A 17,820-nucleotide genomic window follows, 5' to 3' on the forward strand; every position below is an offset into this window, starting at 1 on the left:
CTTCGAGTAGGAAAGAAAGCAGGACGGTCTCCATCCTAGGAGGTCCTCAGACACCGCGCTCAGCTCCGTCAGGGAAATCTTTCCTGGCCTCATGTCTGATGTCTGTCACCGGAACTTCCCTCTGGCTCCACCCATTTACTCTTTTATAAAATCCCAGGAAGTGCGTGAGGCAGGGTTTACCTTTGACAATGTGTGTGTGTGCATGTTGACCACATTATACTGTATCGATAGCTCTTCTGGCTTCCATTTGGATGATTACCTGTTTCTATACTATTGACTATGCTATCTTCTTTACACAGTTATTTGCAAACTCATACATTATGTATAAAAACATAAATTATAAAGGCAATCGTCCTTAAAATATAAGTATTCCAATTGACTCAATTATAGATCTGTTATCTAAATACAGAGATAATAACTTAATAACATATGAAGGTGGTCCAACACCAGACCCCCACGCTGACCGCTCGCTGCCAGAGCGTTCTGATACCGCGGCAGAGTCAGCGCGGGTTCGAGCTGCAGCAGCACCACGCCCCTCGCAGGTCTTCCCGTGGGCGCCGCCGGCGGGTTCCGGGCGGGGTGTCCGCCGCGGGGCCCTGACCTGCAGTCTGAGGAGGAGCTCATGTCCGTGCTCGTCCAGGTGTTGGCAGAACCAGTTCTCTGGACGCGGCTCTGAGGTTCCCCTTCATGGCGACAGCCCGCGGGGGCCACGCTGGGCTCCCGGGGGCCACAGCCCTGCTCCCCGGTCCCTCCTGCCCGTCCACAAGGACGTGCTGAATCCTCCTCTCACCCCAAGCATCCTGCTTCCTGCTCTTCCACCTGCAGGAGGGACCCCCACCTCTGCAGGGGGAACCCCACCTCTGCAGGGGGAACCCCACCTCTGCAGGGGGAACCCCACCTCTGAGGGGGAACCTCACCTCTGCAGGGAAAACCCCACCTCTGCAGGGGAACCCCACCTCTGCAGGGGGAACCCCACCTCTGCAGGGGGAACCCCACCTCTGAGGGGGAACCTCACCTCTGCAGGGAAAACCCCACCTCTGCAGGGGAACCCCACCTCTGCAGGGGGAACCCCCATCTCTGCAGGGGAACCCCACCTCTACAGGGAAAACCCCACCTCTGCAGGGGAACCCCACCTCTGCAGGGGGAACCCCACCTCTGAGGGGGAACCCCACCTCTGCAGGAGGGACCCCACCTCTGCAGGGAAAACCCCACCTCTGCAGGGGGAACCCCCATCTCTGCAGGGGAACCCCACCTCTGCAGGGAAAACCCCACCTCTGCAGGGGGAACCCCCATCTCTGCAGGGGAACCCCACCTCTACAGGGAAAACCCCACCTCTGCAGGGGGAACCCCCATCTCTGCAGGGGAACCCCACCTCTGCAGGGAAAACCCCACCTCTGCAGGGGGAACCCCCATCTCTGCAGGGGAACCCCACCTCTGCAGGGAAAACCCCACCTCTGCAGGGGGAACCCCCATCTCTGCAGGGGAACCCCACCTCTACAGGGAAAACCCCACCTCTGCAGGGGGAACCCCCATCTCTGCAGGGGAACCCCACCTCTGCAGGGAAAACCCCACCTCTGCAGGGGGAACCCCCATCTCTGCAGGGGAACCCCACCTCTGCAGGGAAAACCCCACCTCTGCAGGGGGAACCCCCATCTCTGCAGGGGAACCCCACCTCTACAGGGAAAACCCCACCTCTGCAGGGGGAACCCCCATCTCTGCAGGGGAACCCCACCTCTGCAGGGAAAACCCCACCTCTGCAGGGGGAACCCCCATCTCTGCAGGGGAACCCCACCTCTGCAGGGAAAACCCCACCTCTGCAGGGGGAACCCCCATCTCTGCAGGAGGGACCCCACCTCTACAGGGGGAACCCCCATCTCTGCAGGGGAACCCCACCTCTGCAGGGAAAACCCCACCTCTGCAGGGAAAACCCCACCTCTGCAGGGGAACCCCACCTCTGCAGGGGGAACCCCCACCTCTGCAGGGGAACCCCACCTCTGAGGGGGAACCCCACCTCTGAGGGGGAACCCCACCTCTGCAGGGGGAACCCCACCTGGGTAATCGTCATTGTCAGGGCCATGACTTGGGGCTGTGGTCACACCTGCAAAGCCCTTCACTGGAGCACTTGGGCTGACGTTTGATTGAAGAACCACAGGGTGGGATTCACCCAAATAAGGGGGAGAGTCAGAGAGAGAAAGAGGGAGGGAGGGAGGGAAGGAAGAGGAGGGAGGGATGGAAGGAAGAGGAGGAAGGGAGGGAGGAGGGAGGGAGGGAAGAGTGAGGGAAGCAGGGAGGGAAGGAGGGAGGGGGAGGGAGGGAAGAGGCTGACATGTGTGACCTTGATCCTCAGGATGAGGGGTACTTTTAAATGCGACCCAAATACTTACACACACACACACACACACACACACACACACACACACACACACATGTTGTCAGCACATAGTCACGTGAGCATAAGGGGAAACCACATTGGCGTTTCATAATTGAAAACAATGTTCCGGAACCATCCGAGCTCTGCTGTCTGTGGCGGCTGCACCCTGACCCGCCGAGCCCAGCCTCCTGTGCCACGAAGCCGGTGTGGCTCTCAGAGCCCACCAACAGGTGCTGCACGTCCGCGGGGCAGACTCGGGCAGAGACGGCGCCAGGGTTGAGCGGTGTGGTCACTCCTGACGCTTCCCGCGTCGACATCACCAGCAGAGTCTCGTTCCGACTGTTCCCTGCAGTGTAGTTACCCCGGTCACCCGTGCACGGACAGCTGGCTCTTGCCCTGGCCGGTGTGGTTCAGTGGAGAGAGCATTGGGCCGAGGACTGAGGGTCCCAGGTTTGATTCTGGTCAAGAGCACATACCTCAGTTGCAGGGTGATCCTCAGGCAGGAAGCAACCAATTGGTGTGCCTTTCTCACATTGATGTTTCTCTCTGTCTCTCTCCCTCCACTCGCTCTAAAAAATCACTGTAAAGATAGCCTCGGGTAAGAATTAACAAAAAAAGAAAGAAGAGCTGGTTCTTGATCTTAGTTACTACAATCCTAAAAGTTTCATGCTTAAATAAAGATTTCATTCTTATTGTTCTTTTGTTAGCATTTCATATACACACTAGAAGCCCGTTGCACGAAGTTTCGTGCAATAGACCTTCCTTCACCTGGCTGCCAGCACCAGTTTTCCACCAGCACCAGTTTTCCTCTGGCCACCCGCCGATCGGAGCGCCTCCCGCCAGCGCGATCGGCCACCCCGAGTCCCGCCCCCTGCCTCCCACGGGCCCAATCGTGGGCGCAGCGGAGTGATGGTTATTTGCATACTTCCCTTTTATTAGGTAGGATACCTATATACATAAAAGCCTAAGGGACTGAACGAGTAAACGACCCGTCAACCGGTCGCTATGACGCACACCGACCACCAGGGGGCAGATGCTCAACGCAGGAGCTGCCCCCTGGTCGTCAGTGTGCTCCCATCGTGGGAGCGCCACTCAGCTGACCCGCCCCGGCGGCCCACCAGCCAGGCGGCAGCCACTCCCTCCCTCGGTAGTCCTGCAGGTCCAATCTCCTGACAATGGGCCAGGCACTGACGGACCAGCACCACCGGCCCGATCCTGACAGCACCGCCAGCCTCCGGGAGTCGGCCTCGGGCACTGCTGTCACTTCCCCTCCCTAGACGCTCCGCAAGGAAGAAACGATATAAAAGCGGCTGCCAGGTGGCTCCTGACAACTGGTGCAAACGTCAGCAGGAGGGATCCTGATCCTGGGCCGGCAGGGTGTCCCACCGCCCACCCAGAGGGCCGATCGCATCCCAGCGCCCCATTCCTCCACCCCCCTGAGGACAGGCACCAGACTCAGGGCTCACGGCTGGCGAGCGCCGCTGCAGCCTCATGAGCCTCCCCCGATCTCACCTGACTGGGCACGAGCCCACGGCAGGCGCAGCGGGGCCGGATGAGCGGAAGTGGCAGGCAGGAGCGGCAGGAGCCTTGGACTGCGGGTTTGGGCCCAATCCCCGCAGGCCGCCCCAAGGGACCCCACCGTGCACAAATCCGTGCACCGGGCCTCTAGCGTATAAATACATACGAAAGGCAAAGCCCTTATCAACTCAGGTAATCATTGCTTTTATTTGTGACAATACTTCTGAAATACTAATTACAAGTTTAAAAATGTTGATTTCTACCTCTGATGACATGTATTAATCATGTAATTAAAAAGCTCATCTTTCATTTTACCTGACTGTGTGATCTGTGTGAGTTCTGCACTGGTGTCTAGCATTTCCTTTTATTGGAAACTGACAGGCATCGGAAATGAACCCGGGGAGATTTTCAAACTGCAGTTCCCTCGGTGGAATGTGACTATGTGCCCGCGGGACGGCAGCGAGGCACAATGCTACCTTAGCACAGCCTCTCGCATAGGGGGCTCCATGGTGTCCTTTTTATGGTAAATGCGTCGAAATGGTTTCATTAATTCCAGGCACAAACTCAGTTTCCTAGGTGAGGTGCAGCGCCCACCAAGCCCTTAAGGATTCGGAGACGCCGCGTGGATGGCGCTCTCCCCCGGAATGAAGAACAGAAGCTGCAACATCACAATCTAAATGCAATTTTGTTTTTTAATCACATTATTATTGAGCATATAATGAAAACTAACGTATTCCGTGTGGGATAGCTTCATCAATCCGAGGGCTTGCCTCGGGCCTAGAAGGAGTTTTCCCTAAGCAGCCGCCTGCCTAATGAGAATTCTGTGTTTATAATCAGATTACCCCGTCGCCGCTCTGAGTGGAGAAACTATTACCGCAACGCCGCATGCATTTTTATTTACTATCTTTTCGTTACTCCCGTTAGTCCCTTCTCTGAAATCCTGAAATGGCAATCTATATTTTCACTGTTTATAAATTATTTATATAATTATAAATTATATTTTCACTGTTTATAAATTATGACAATTAGTTAAATATTTTGAGTCTTCTGGAACATTTATTTATGTTTTTACATTTTTATTCTTGAAAGTATTACAGATGTCCCCTTCCCCCTTATCCCTTCTAACCCGCCCCAGGCCCCCACCCCAGACCCCTGCCCCAGGCCCCCATCCCAGGGCCCCGCCCCAGGCCCCCTCTCCAGTCTCCCACCCTAGGCCCCTGCCCCAGGCCTCAACCCCAGGGCCCCACCCCAGGCCCCCGCCCCAGGCCTTCACCCCAGGCCTCCGCCCCAGGCCCCTGCCCCAGGCCCCTGCCCCAGGCCTTCGCCCCTCTAGTGTCTGTGTCCATGGACTATGCTTATATGCAGGTAAGATCTTTGGTTACTCTCCTCCCACTCCCCCTCCCTCTTCCCTCTGAGATTCATGTCTGTTCCATGTTCCCTGCCTCTGGTTCTATTTTATTCATTAGTTTATTTTGTTCATTCGATTCCTTATTCATTTATTTTTATTTTTAGATTCAATTGTGAATAGATATGTGCTTATTCCCATTTTATGATTCATATTTTTTATCTTTATTTTTCTTCCACTTCTTAAAGAATACCCTTCAACTTTCATGTAATCCTGGTTTGGTGGTGATGAACTTCTCTCCTTTGCTTTTCATCACTTTAAATATTTCTAGCCACTCCCTTCTGGCCTGCACAGTTTCTGTTGAAAAATCAGCGGACAGTCGTATGGGTGCTCCCTTGTAAGTAATGAACTGCTTTTCTCTTGCTGCTTTTAAGATTCTCTCTTTGTCTTTAGCCCTTGGCATTTTAATTATGATGTGTCTTGGTGTGGTCCTCTTTGGGTTCCTCTTGTTTGGGGTTCTCTGTGCTTCCTGGACTTGTAAGTCTATTTCTTTCACCAGGTGGGGGAAGTTTTCTGTCATCATTTCTTCAAATGGGTTTTCAGTATCTTGCTCCCTTGCTTCTCCCCTGGCACTCCCATGATGCGAATGTTGGTACGCTTGAAGTTGTCCCAGAGGCTCCTTACGCTGTCTTCATATTTTTGGATTCTTTTTCTTTTTGCTCTTCTGATTGGGTGTTTTCTGCTTCCTCACATTCCAAATCACTGATTTGATTCTTGGCATCCTCTACTCTACCGTTTATTCCCTTTATAAAAGGAACGGCCAGAAATGAAGGGTACGCCATCGTTTTTCTTTCCGTTTAATCATTTTATAATATAAAGCATTGGTACCAAGTATTAAACTGGGCCTGGCTGCAACTAAATATTGTATGGCTGAACCTAAAACTGAGCCCTCAATTTTCCCAATTCCCAGTAAGGCAGTTCCTGATACGGAGGGGCTCTTGCTGTTCATATGGCTTTTATGTGCTAATAAAAATAAAACCGGGCATTAGGAGACCACCACTCATGGGGTTTACACCTGTGTTATGTCCCGTCCGTCTTCCTCACTCAGTGTGGTCACGGGGCACCGAGAAGGGGTGACAATGGTAAACCGTTCATAGAGAGCGCCTCCTTTTTCCGGGGTCTTTGGAAAAGGACAAACGGATTTGCCAGCACAAAACATGACAGCCGTGATGGGTCTGAGGAGCCATTTTATGAGGAAATAACCCACTTTTACTCTCAGGACACAGACCTTGGCCTCGGACTCAGACGCCATCTACCCAGTAACTGGGTTATCCTACCTAATAATAGACAAATATGCAAATTGACCGTGCCTTCGCTATGCCCGCGATTGGCCAGGAGGCGCGGGGGGGCGGGACTCGGGGTGGCTGGGGTTGCCGATTGGGCCGGCGGGACGCTGAGCTCGCGTCGCCTGCAGCAGCGGCTCGAGCTCAGCGTCTGCGCCATGGCTGTGCTGCGGCACAGAAGGGGCCTCTGGGGCAGCGAGCTCAGGTCCCACCGTGGACCATCAAAAGCGGGGGAGCTGGGTGCCTGTCCACTCAGGCACCAGGCCTTTCAGAAGCCTTCGCCGCGCTGGAGGCTTCTGAAAGGCCTGGTGCACCAGCAGACAGGCACCCAGCTCCCCCGTGATCGAAAGCGAAAGCGTGTAGGGGACCCTACACGTGCATGATTCAATCGTGCACTGGGCCTCTAGTTGCTTCATAAAACAGTGCGGAGACCCTGCTGTCACTTCATTTAAAAGCAGGACCGCTCCTGCTCCGTTTTGCTTAGCTGTTTCCAAAAACTCTTAGGTTTACTGCTCTTCCTCTCTTAAAAGAAAAAAATCTGTTCCGGTTCGACCGCATACGTGTGCTTCGGTGTCTCTGGTGAACCCCGACTAACCCGCCCCGTCCACCTCCCCCGTGGATCAGGGCTGCTCCCCGGCAGCTCCCCTTCCCCGGAGCGTCCCCGTCGCACACTGCGCTCCGCGTGACCCCCGCCCATTAGCATTTTGAATCGGCACCCAGCCCCAGGCTGTGTCCTCACAGGCTCCTTGGGAACCTGGCACGTCTCAGAGCGTCCCCCGTGAGGATGGTCTTCCTGGGGGTGAAGAGCAGCAGCAGCACCCCCCTCTCCCCCCCACATCCGCGCGGGCGCGGAGGTGGCGCTCAACACGAGGTGACCCGTGCGGGGCCAACGGCCGCCCCTGCGCCCGGTACTCACCGCAGGAGGCCCTCACACAAGCCGCCGTGGACAGCGAGGCGAAGAGCTTCCTGCTTTCCATCTCAGAGCAGGTGTGCCCCGGTGTGTGCCCGGTGTGCGCCCAGTGTGTGCCCAGTGTGTGCCCGGTGTGCGGCCCGGTGTGTGCCCGGAGTGTGCCTGGTGTGCGCCCGGTGTGTTCCCGGTATGTGTGCCCGGTGTGTGCCCGGTGTGCGCCCGGTGTGTGCCCGGTGTGGGTGCCCGGTGTGTGCCTGGTGTGTGCCCCGGTGTGTGCCTGGTGTGTGCCCGGTGTGTGCCCGGTGTGTGCCCGGTGTGTGCCTGGTGTGTGCCTGGTGTGTGCCCCGGTGTGTGCCTGGTGTGTGCCCGGTGTGTGCCCGGTGTGTGCCTGGTGTGTGCCTGGTGTGTGTGCCTGGTGTGTGCCCGATGTGTGCCCGGTGTGTGCCCGGTGTGTGCCTGGTGTGTGCCTGGTGTGTGCCCGGTGTGTGTGCCCGGTGTGTGTGCCCGGTGTGTGCCTGGTGTGTGCCCGGTGTGTGCCCGGTGTGTGCCTGGTGTGTGCCCGGTGTGTGTGCCCGGTGTGTGCCTGGTGTGTGCCCGGTGTGTGCCCGGTGTGTGCCTGGTGTGTGCCCGGTGTGTGTGCCCGGTGTGTGCCCGGTGTGTGCCTGGTGTGTGCCTGGTGTGTGCCCAGTGTGTGCCCGGTGTGTGCCTGATGTGTGCCCGGTGTGTGTGCCCGGTGTGTGCCTGGTGTGTGCCCGGTGTGTGCCTGGTGTGTGCCCGGTGTGTGTGCCCGGTGTGTGCCCGGTGTGCGCCCGGTGTGTGCCCGGTGTGTGTGCCCGGTGTGTGTGCCCGGTGTGTGCCCGGTGTGTGCCCGGTGTGTGTGCCCGGTGTGTGCCTGGTGTGTGCCCGGTGTGTGCCCGGTGTGTGCCTGGTGTGTGCCCGGTGTGTGCCTGGTGTGTGCCCAGTGTGTGTGCCCGGTGTGTGCCCGGTGTGCGCCCGGTGTGTGCCCGGTGTGTGCCCCTTCGCACTCCAGTACCGAGGCCGCGGGTGTTATGGAGGGCAGCGGGCGCCCACGGGGTCCACGGGCCACTGGGGGTCCGTGAGGTCCGGAAGGTGGGCACCTGCTCACTTAAGGAACGCCCTCCCGGCTTAGAGACACGCTTTTGAAACGGCGCCGGTTATCTCCGCCCGTTGCTGTGTGCCGGCCCCATCCGGACAGGATTTCTAACCAAACCATGTGAGTAAGGGTTTTGGAGGGAAATTAAGGCATTTGCGGGGGAGAGAAGCGGAGGCGCAGACCTGAGGGGCTGGGTTCCCGAGGAAAGGACAGCAGGGAACAGCGTCACCAGCTGGCAGCCGCGGCCGGACAGCGATGCTCCCCCCGGTCACCCTGGCCTGGGGACGCTCGGCCCTGCAGCCCGTGTCTGAGGGGCTCCAGAGGTACCGGCACCCGCCCCTTTGCCTGCAGGGGTGGGGCACGTCCCTCCCTCATAGGAGGCCCTCAAAGGCAGCCGCTGCCAGGGCATTAGGGGGAGGTAATGGAATGTCCGAGCACACGGAGAAGCTGACTTTCTTATTTTTGTATTCCGATGGCCCTTGAATGAAGGTACGGCCCTACCCCTGGCTTCCAGCACATCACACACCTGTCCTCATGGTCAGATGGACTTCCTGCGGCCACACGTTCAGTATCCGCCGAAGGGTGGTTTCCCTGCACACGACTCCGCCTGAGACTGGGTCGTGTTGTCTGCGGGACGTTGGTTGCTGGGCAACAGTGAGTAAAAGCGCTCGGTCCACGTCTGATGTGCTTGCCTGTTTGCCCACTTAAACCCGCATCCCGGACAGGAAGTCCCGCGGCCCCGAGCGGACGGCGTCTGACCACCCTCAGGAGCCGCCGGGGCCCAGGCGTGTTACCGAGAGGACAGCGGCGGCTCCTTCCCCTCCTGGGAGGACGGGCCCCGGGCTCTGTAGGAACCGGGAGTGTGGACAGGAGCGTGGAGGACTCTTCCCTTGTTGCCATGGGTTCAACATAGAAATCATTTCCCCAAACGTCAAAGGTGTCTCACAGCGCTAACCCCTTGCTCAGCGATAACACGCATTTTCGAGGGAGCGTTAAGCACACCGCCTTCCCCGGCTGGAACAGGCCGCCCAAATCTCCTTATCTCCCCGGAGACATCCGGCGGCTCTCCTCCCTCCCCCTCCCGGGAGGCCGCTTAGCCGAGGGCAGTTTCAAAGAGGTTTTCTTTTAAAGTTGCACTGGGACCTCCTAAGCCTTTCCCTCGTTTGTCTCGGTATTTCTGGATTACTGCCGTTATGAAAATTCCATTTTCTGTCACATTCTCCACACACGTGACTTAGCGATTCCAGCGGGGCGTCCGTCCAACAGCGAGCGGTGGGCGAGGCCGAACGCAGAGCGGGAGGCAGTGGTCATGAACGGGGGGCGGGGGGAGGGGGGGATCCTGGAAGCCGGCCCATCCCCCAGCTCCTCTGGCAGCACTTTTTTTTTTATTCCTAAACGTCCTTTGCAGCTCTTACAGTGAGCAGATGAGGTCATTGGCGTTCGTTTATAGTTTTGTCTAAATACATGCTTATAGAATGCTGGAGTCATCGAAAGCTGTACTCTTTCTGAGTCAAAACATTTCTCCCCGTAAACCTGAGCTACGTGCACACAGTAATAATGCTGACTCCTGACAAGAGCTCGTGAGAGGAGGATAAACACTGAAAACTTCCATCTCTCTGGACAAATGAGGCCCATGGTATTTACACAGAATTCCTCTCTCTCTCTCTCTCTCTCTCTCTCTCTCTCTCTCTCTCTCATCCTCTCATAATCCCTGCATTTCTGGAGCACAGTTTACTTTTTGAGGTCACTTAGTATCATTATTGAAAACCTAGCTCCTCAGCTGTGTAGTGAAACAAAAAACCCCACCCTAGGCCAGGCCAGCATGGCTCAGTGGTTGAGCATCGACCTATGAACCAGAGGTCATGGTTCCATTCCTGGTCAAGGGCACCTGCCCGGGTTGTGGGCTGGATCCCCAGGGTCGGGCATGCAGGCGACAGCTGATCAGTGCCGTCGAAGGACCCAGGACTCTCTTCCATGGGACGAGCTTTTCTCGTCCAGGCAACACACCACCTGGAGAGAGACACACGTGGGGAGATGACAGCGAGAGAAGTCACCAAATAAGTCAACTATTTTATTTTATTTTTAATGTATTTTTATTGATCTCAGAGAGGGAGAGAGAAACATCAATGAAGAGAGAGAATCATGGATCGGCCGCCTCCTGCACGCCCCCTACTAGGGATCGAGCCCACAACTGGGACATGTGCCCTGACCGGGAATTGAACCGTGACCTCCTGGTTCATAGGTCAATACTCAACCACTGAGCCACACCGGCCGGGCTGTCACTGGTTTTACTGAATAATGCAATCCGGACATAATCCCCACGTCCCCCGGTGACCTGAGGTTTCCATGACATCTGAGGGACCGAGAACTATCTCGAGGAACAACTGAACAGGGAAAGAAGTAGCTTTGGCGGGAGCTTCCAATCGGCCCCATGCCAACCCTAAACAGCCCAGTGCTGAGCGGATAACCTCTCTGCTGGGAGCCTGGCTTCGGGGTCCCCTCTTCTTCCCAGCGGTTCGTGCGCAGCCGCGAGGCAGGGCTGGCTCCATTGGCCCAGGAGGCAGGATCCCTCTTCCGACTCACAGTCTAAACCGCTGAGAAGAGCCCTAATCGGTGTAGTTCAGTGGATAGAGCGTCGGCCTGCGGACTGAAAGGTCCCAGGTTCGATTCCAGTCAAGAGCATGTACCTTGGTTGCGGGCACATCCCCAGTAGGCGGTATACAGGAGGCAGCTGATAGATGTTTCTCTCTCATTGGTGTTTCTAACTCTATTCCTCTCTGTAAAAAATCAATAAAATATATTTTAAAAAATAAAAATAAATAAACCGCTGAGAAGTGATGTCTTACTTTCCACCTCCACGCAGAGCCTGCCTTCTCGGCCTTTGTCGGGGGCACCTGCCCGTGACCGAGGCGGAGACAGGATGGGGTGTCCCCGCTCACCCTGAGGCTGCGCCCCCGTGGCTGTGAGAGAACGCGGTGGCTCGTGGGCTCCCAGCTCTGGTAACGGGGCCCATCCTGACACCCATGGGCCCCCGTGAGCGGCACCCACCCGTGGCGACAGCGCCCAGCTCATGACCCAGGGGAAGCGCCTCGGACCCGCGCCCTAGCCAGGCGGTGCCCCCACGGGGCTGGGCACATTGGATCCCAAGGGGTGCTATTCCCGGGTGCCCAGGCCCGTGTGGCCGGCGGTGGGCCCGTCTCTGGTTTCGGCGCGAGAGCGGAGGGCACGGTCCGGTTTCTGTCCGCGGGGCCGTCGGGTCTGCGCCAGAGCGGCCGGGCCGGGCCGCCTTGGTTCACCTTCCCCGTGTTTCCGTGTGACTCTTCCCCTCCGAGGGGGGACTGACCAGGTGGGAAGACCCAGAACCACCACGCCTTCCCGGGGCCGGCCTGAGCGGTGCCTCTCAGCGCCCGATGGTCCTTGTCAGCTCAGCTGGTTGTCCTGAGGCCGCGATTTCAGCCTCCCCCCACGGCGCACGGGGAGGGGGGGGCAGGGGGGGTGAGGAAATCTGCGGCTGGCACAGGAAGACCTGTTTTTTGCCGATTGGACAAAAAAATAGGTATAATTTTCTTTTCAAAAAATGGGTGCACGTTTGATTTATCACAATGTGGGGTGTCTTGTCCTTGCTGACGGTCTAAGGCCGTGGTCAGTAAACTCATCAGTCAACAGAGCCAAATATCAACAGGACAACGATTGAAATTTCTTTTGAGAGCCAAGTTTTTTAAACTTAAACTTCTTCTAACGCCACTTCTTCAAAATAGACTCGCCCAGGCCATGGTGTTTTGTGGAAGAGCCACACTCAAAGGGCCAAAGAGCCGCCTGTGGCTCGCGAGCCGTGGTTTGCTGACCACGGGTCTAAGGGAAGAGGCGGGCCCTGACGGGACGCTCAGGCGCCGCCTGTGTTAGAAACGGGGCCGCCGCGGTTGAAAATCGCTGACTTAGAGGAGGAACCGGGAGCGAACCCACCCCTCCTTGAGGTAAAAGTCGGAGAGAATTAAAAGGCACAGAAACCCTAAATGTAACTCCACTCAGTGCGGGAGCGGGGTTCCCGTGGGCAGCAGTTTAGATTGCTGACACGACGCGGGGCTCAGCCTAGTTAAGGAGCCGCGCCCGGGCGGGCAGCCAGGCAAACATTAGCTCTGATGGGAGGGAATTCTAGGCAAATTCGCAGCAAAGCAACGTGGATTCCTTTCACATTCGCAGAGCGTGGCTCCGGGGTCAGCAGCTCTCGGGGATCCGATGACAACTCAGACCTGAAAGACCCCAACATCGCAGCGGCCGTCACTTCTGAAGAGGGTCTGTTTGACGTGGGTGAGGACCGCAGGGAATTAAAGCAAGCTGGTCGCTTTCAGCAGCCACTGGCCGAATTCAGGGAACAGAACCGACAAACACAGGCACCTGATCTGGAGAGGACGCCGCGGGAGGGGCGGGCCGGACCGGGCCGTGCGGCCGGGGAGGGAGTCCCGGGCCAGGAGGGACAGCTTCCCGGACTCCCTGCCCCTGGCAGCGCCTTGTCTGTGCAGCGCGGAGCCTGTGAGCGCTGAGGACACGCCAGGGCTCGCACGCAGTGGGTCTCCTCGAGTAGCTGGCCTTCCCCGGAGGCTCGGAGAGCGGCAGCGCGCCAGCCACGCTCTAGTCCCGCGTGGAGGAGGCACGGAGGGAAGGAGACCATGGTTTCTGGGGAAAGGGAAGCCTGTCCCAGTGCACGAAGGAGCCACATTCAAAACCATTTCTGAGGATCCGCAGTCTGTTCGGACCCCGTGCTCCTGGGGTGTCTGCCCTCCCTCTGGGGCTGCTCACCGTGTCCCGCCCGATGGTCCCTCGGCGAGACGGTGCTTGCCTAGCGCCACCCCACCCAGCACCCGTGTCTGCAGCATCTCAACTCAACTGCAAAAGGCAGAGAAATGGGAGAGAGAGAGAGAGAGAGAGAGAGAGAGAGAGAGAGAGGAGAGAGAGAGAGAGAGAGACGGGGGAGAGAGAGAGAGACCGGGGAGAGGGAAAGAGCGAGAAGGGAGCGGGAGGAGCAGGCGGAGGAAGGAGAGGACCAACCGGGAGGAGGCGAACCCGTGGCAGCAGCAGGAGGTTAGGATTGATGGGGGCGAGCTTTCGGGACCAACAGGACTGGCTGGGGGTGGGGTGGGGGTGGGGGGCCCGTGGGTCTCAGGTGACTGATTCTGGAAGAGAGGGGACCTCCGTCGTGCAGTGCGCTGAGAGCTCAGACAGCGTCTCACTCCTGGGAAAGCGAGCAGGTGGTGACATGACGCCCTGTACGTGTTCAGGATGTCCCTGTGACGCCCGGTGGTGCCCCTGTGACGCCCGGTGATGCCCCTGTGACGCCCGGTGATGCCCTGTGACGCCCGGTGATGCCCCTGTGACGCCCGGTGATGCCCTGTGACGCCCGGTGGTGCCCCTGTGACGCCCGGTGATGCCCTGTGACGCCCGGTGATGCCCTGTGACGCCCGGTGATGCCCCTGTGATGCCCGGTGATGCCCTGTGACGCCCGGTGGTGCCCCTGTGACGCCCGGTGATGCCCTGTGACGCCCGGTGATGCCCTGTGACGCCCAGTGATGCCCCTGTGACGCCCGGTGATGCCCTGTGACGCCCGGTGATGCCCTGTGACGCCCGGTGGTGCCCCTGTGACGCCCGGTGATGCCCTGTGACGCCCGGTGATGCCCTGTGACGCCCTGTGACGCCCGGTGACGCCCTGTGACGCCCGGTGATGCCCTGTGACGCCCGGTGATGCCCCTGTGATGCCCGGGGATGCCCCTGTGACGCCCGGGGATGCCCTGTGATGCCCTGTGATGCCCCGTGATGCCCGGGGATGCCCTGTGATGCCCCGTGATGCCCCTGTGACGCCCGGTGACGCCCCTGTGACGCCCGGTGATGCCCGGTGATGCCCTGTGATGCCCCTGTGACGCCCGGGGATGCCCTGTGATGCCCCTGTGACGCCTGGGGATGCCCCTGTGACGCCCGGGGATGCCCTGTGACGCCCGGTGATGCCCTGTGACGCCCGGTGATGCCCCTGTGACGCCCGGTGATGCCCTGTGACGCCCGGTGGTGCCCCTGTGACGCCCGGTGATGCCCTGTGACGCCCGGTGATGCCCTGTGACGCCCGGTGATGCCCCTGTGACGCCCGGTGATGCCCCGTGACGCCCGGTGATGCCCTGTGACACCCGGTGATGCCCTGTGACGCTCGGTGATGCCCTGTGACGCCCGGTGATGCCCCTGTGATGCCCGGGGATGCCCCTGTGACGCCCGGGGATGCCCGGGGATGCCCTGTGATGCCCCGTGATGCCCGGGGATGCCCCGTGACGCCCCTGTGACGCCCGGTGACGCCCCTGTGACGCCCGGTGATGCCTGGTGATGCCCGGTGATGCCCTGTGATGCCCCTGTGACGCCCGGGGATGCCCTGTGATGCCCCTGTGACGCCCGGTGATGCCCCTGTGACGCCCGGTGATGCCCCTGTGATGCCCGGTGATGCCCCTGTGACGCCCGGGGATGCGGCCGCTAAGCCAGCCTGGCTGGAGGCCCTGACGCTGTGTGACAGGGGAGGCGCCGGCCGCTCACTCGCACGTTCCAGAGCGCTGCGGGTGTGTCCTGCCTGAGCTGCTTGTCTGCAGGGACCCCTCCGCTGACCTGTGGGGTCAGATCCCACGCATGGGGAGCTGCTGAGCCACAGACTCAGCGATGGGAAAAGGCTGTTCCTGTCTGAGCGTGGCCGATGGACGGTAGCGGTGTTGAGGAGGGGGAGCGGTCTGAGCGCGTGGCCGCGTGCCTGTGGCCGCAGGAGGCTGTCGGGTGTGCGCTCTCCCACAGCGCCTGTGGCATCACGGCCGCAGAGCCAGGGGGTCCTGAGAGGGTGCCACGCTGCAGGGCAGCTGCGTCTGACCCCCGCATGCCCGTGGCGGGCCTTGGCTTTGCTCCGAGTCTGGGAAAACGCGGGAGCTTTGTGTCTGCGTTCCCGCTCCGAGGCTCAAACGTGGCATTTGCTCCTTTGGCTTCGGCACGACCCGGATGAGCGGCGCCTGTTCACGGTGGCAAAGCTCTTCCAGGACAGGAGTGAGCTAGGGAGACCGTGAGGACAGGTGTCACTTTGTCCCCCAGGGAGCCTGGCGGGGACTGAAGGCGCCCACAGCTGACACGTGGGCTCCTCTGCATGCAGGATCAGCCAGGTGAGGCACTTCTCAGCATGGAACAGCATGGAGCCGCCGGGAACAGCATGGAGCCGCCTGGAACAGTATGGAGCCACCTGGAACAGCACGGAGCCACCTGGAACAGCACAACAGCATGGAGCCGCCTGGAACAGCATGGAGCCGCCTGGAACAGCATGGAGCCATATGGAACAGCATGGAGCCGCCTGGAACAGCATGGAGCCGCCTGGAACAGCACGGAGCCACCTGGAACAGCATGGAGCCACTTGGAATAGCATGGAGCCACCTGGAACAGCATGGAGCCACCTGGAACAGCACGGAGCCACCTGGAACAGCATGGAGCCGCCTGGAACAGCACGGAGCCACCTGGAACAGCATGGAGCCACTTGGAATAGCATGGAGCCACCTGGAACAGCATGGAGCCGCCTGGAACAGCATGGAGCCACCTGGAACAGCACGGAGCCACCTGGAACAGCATGGAGCCGCCTGGAACAGCACGGAGCCACCTGGAACAGCATGGAGCCACTTGGAATAGCATGGAGCCACCTGGAACAGCACGGAGCCACCTGGAACAGTATGGAGCCACCTGGAACAGCATGGAGCCGCCTGGAACAGCATGGAGCCACCTGGAACAGCACGGAGCCACCTGGAACAGCATGGAGCCACCTGGAACAGCACGGAGCCACCTGGAACAGCACGGAGCCACCTGGAACAGCATGGAGCCACCTGGAACAGCATGGAGCCACCTGGAACAGCATGGAGCCACCTGGAACAGCACGGAGCCACCTGGAACAGCATGGAGCCGCCTGGAACAGCACGGAGCCGCCTGGAACAGCACGGAGCCGCCTGGAACAGCACGGAGCCGCCTGGAACAGCATGGAGCCACCTGGAACAGCATGGAGCCACCTGGAACAGCATGGAGCCGCCTGGAACACCATGGAGCCACCTGGAACATCATGGAGCCACTTGGAATAGCATGGAGCTGCCTGGAATAGCATGGAGCCGCCTGGAACAGCACAGAGCCATATGGAACAGCATGGCCATATTGTGGTGGCCATCTTGTGTCCACATGGGGGAAGGATCTTTGACCACATGGGGGCAGCTATCTTGATCTTGTGGGTTGGAGTGATGGTCAAGCTGCATATTACTCTTTTTTTTAAATATATTTTATTGATTTTTTTACAGAGAGGAAGAGAGAGGGATAGAGAGTTAGAAACATCGATGAGAGAGAAACATCGATCAGCCGCCTCCTGCACACCCCCCACTGGGGATGTGCCCGCAACCAAGGTACATGCCCTTGACTGGAATCGAACCTGGGACCCTTGAGTCCCCAGGCCGACGCTCTATCCACTGAGCCAAACCAGTTTCGGCATATTACTCTTTTATTAGATAGGATAGAGGCCTGGTACATGGGTGGGGGCCAGCTGGTTTGCCCTGAAGGGTGTCCCGGATCAGGGTGGGGGTTCCCTTGGGGCGTGGGGTGGCCTGAGCGAGGGGCCTGTGGTGGTTTGCAGGCTGGCCACGCCCCCTGGCAACCCAAGTGGAGGCCCTGGTATCTGGGATTTATTTACCTTCTACTATTGAAACTTTGTAGCCTGGAGCAAAGCCAAGCCTTCTGCTCGCTCCGTGGCAGCAGCTATTTCTGTTTGGATTTGTTTACCTTCTATAATTTAAACCTTGTAGCCTGGAGCAGAGGCCTGGGCAGGCCAGGGCAGGTGGAAAGCTTGGCTTCCTCCGTTGCCGGGGGCAACCCTAGCCTGCTCTCTACAGCTCCGTGGCTGCCACCATTTTTGGGGGGGATTTATCTTCTATAATTGAAACTTTGTATCCGTGAGTGGAGGCCTGGGCCAGCCAGGGTGTGTGGAAAGCTTGGCTTCCTCCATTGCTGGGGAAACCCAAGCCTCCCTCCTGCTCTCTGTGGTGGCAGCCATCTTGGTTGGGGTTAATTTGCATACTTGTTCTGATTCCCCTCTGTCCCTGGGTGAGGAAGGGGTCCCTGGGTGAGGAAAGGGGTCCCTGGGTGGGGAAGGGGGTCCCTGGGTGAGAAGGGGGTCCCTGGGTGAGAAGGGGT

This window comes from Cnephaeus nilssonii (genome assembly GCF_951640355.1).
Source record: "Cnephaeus nilssonii genome assembly, chromosome: 8".
Classification (NCBI taxonomy): Eukaryota; Metazoa; Chordata; class Mammalia; order Chiroptera; family Vespertilionidae; genus Cnephaeus; species Cnephaeus nilssonii.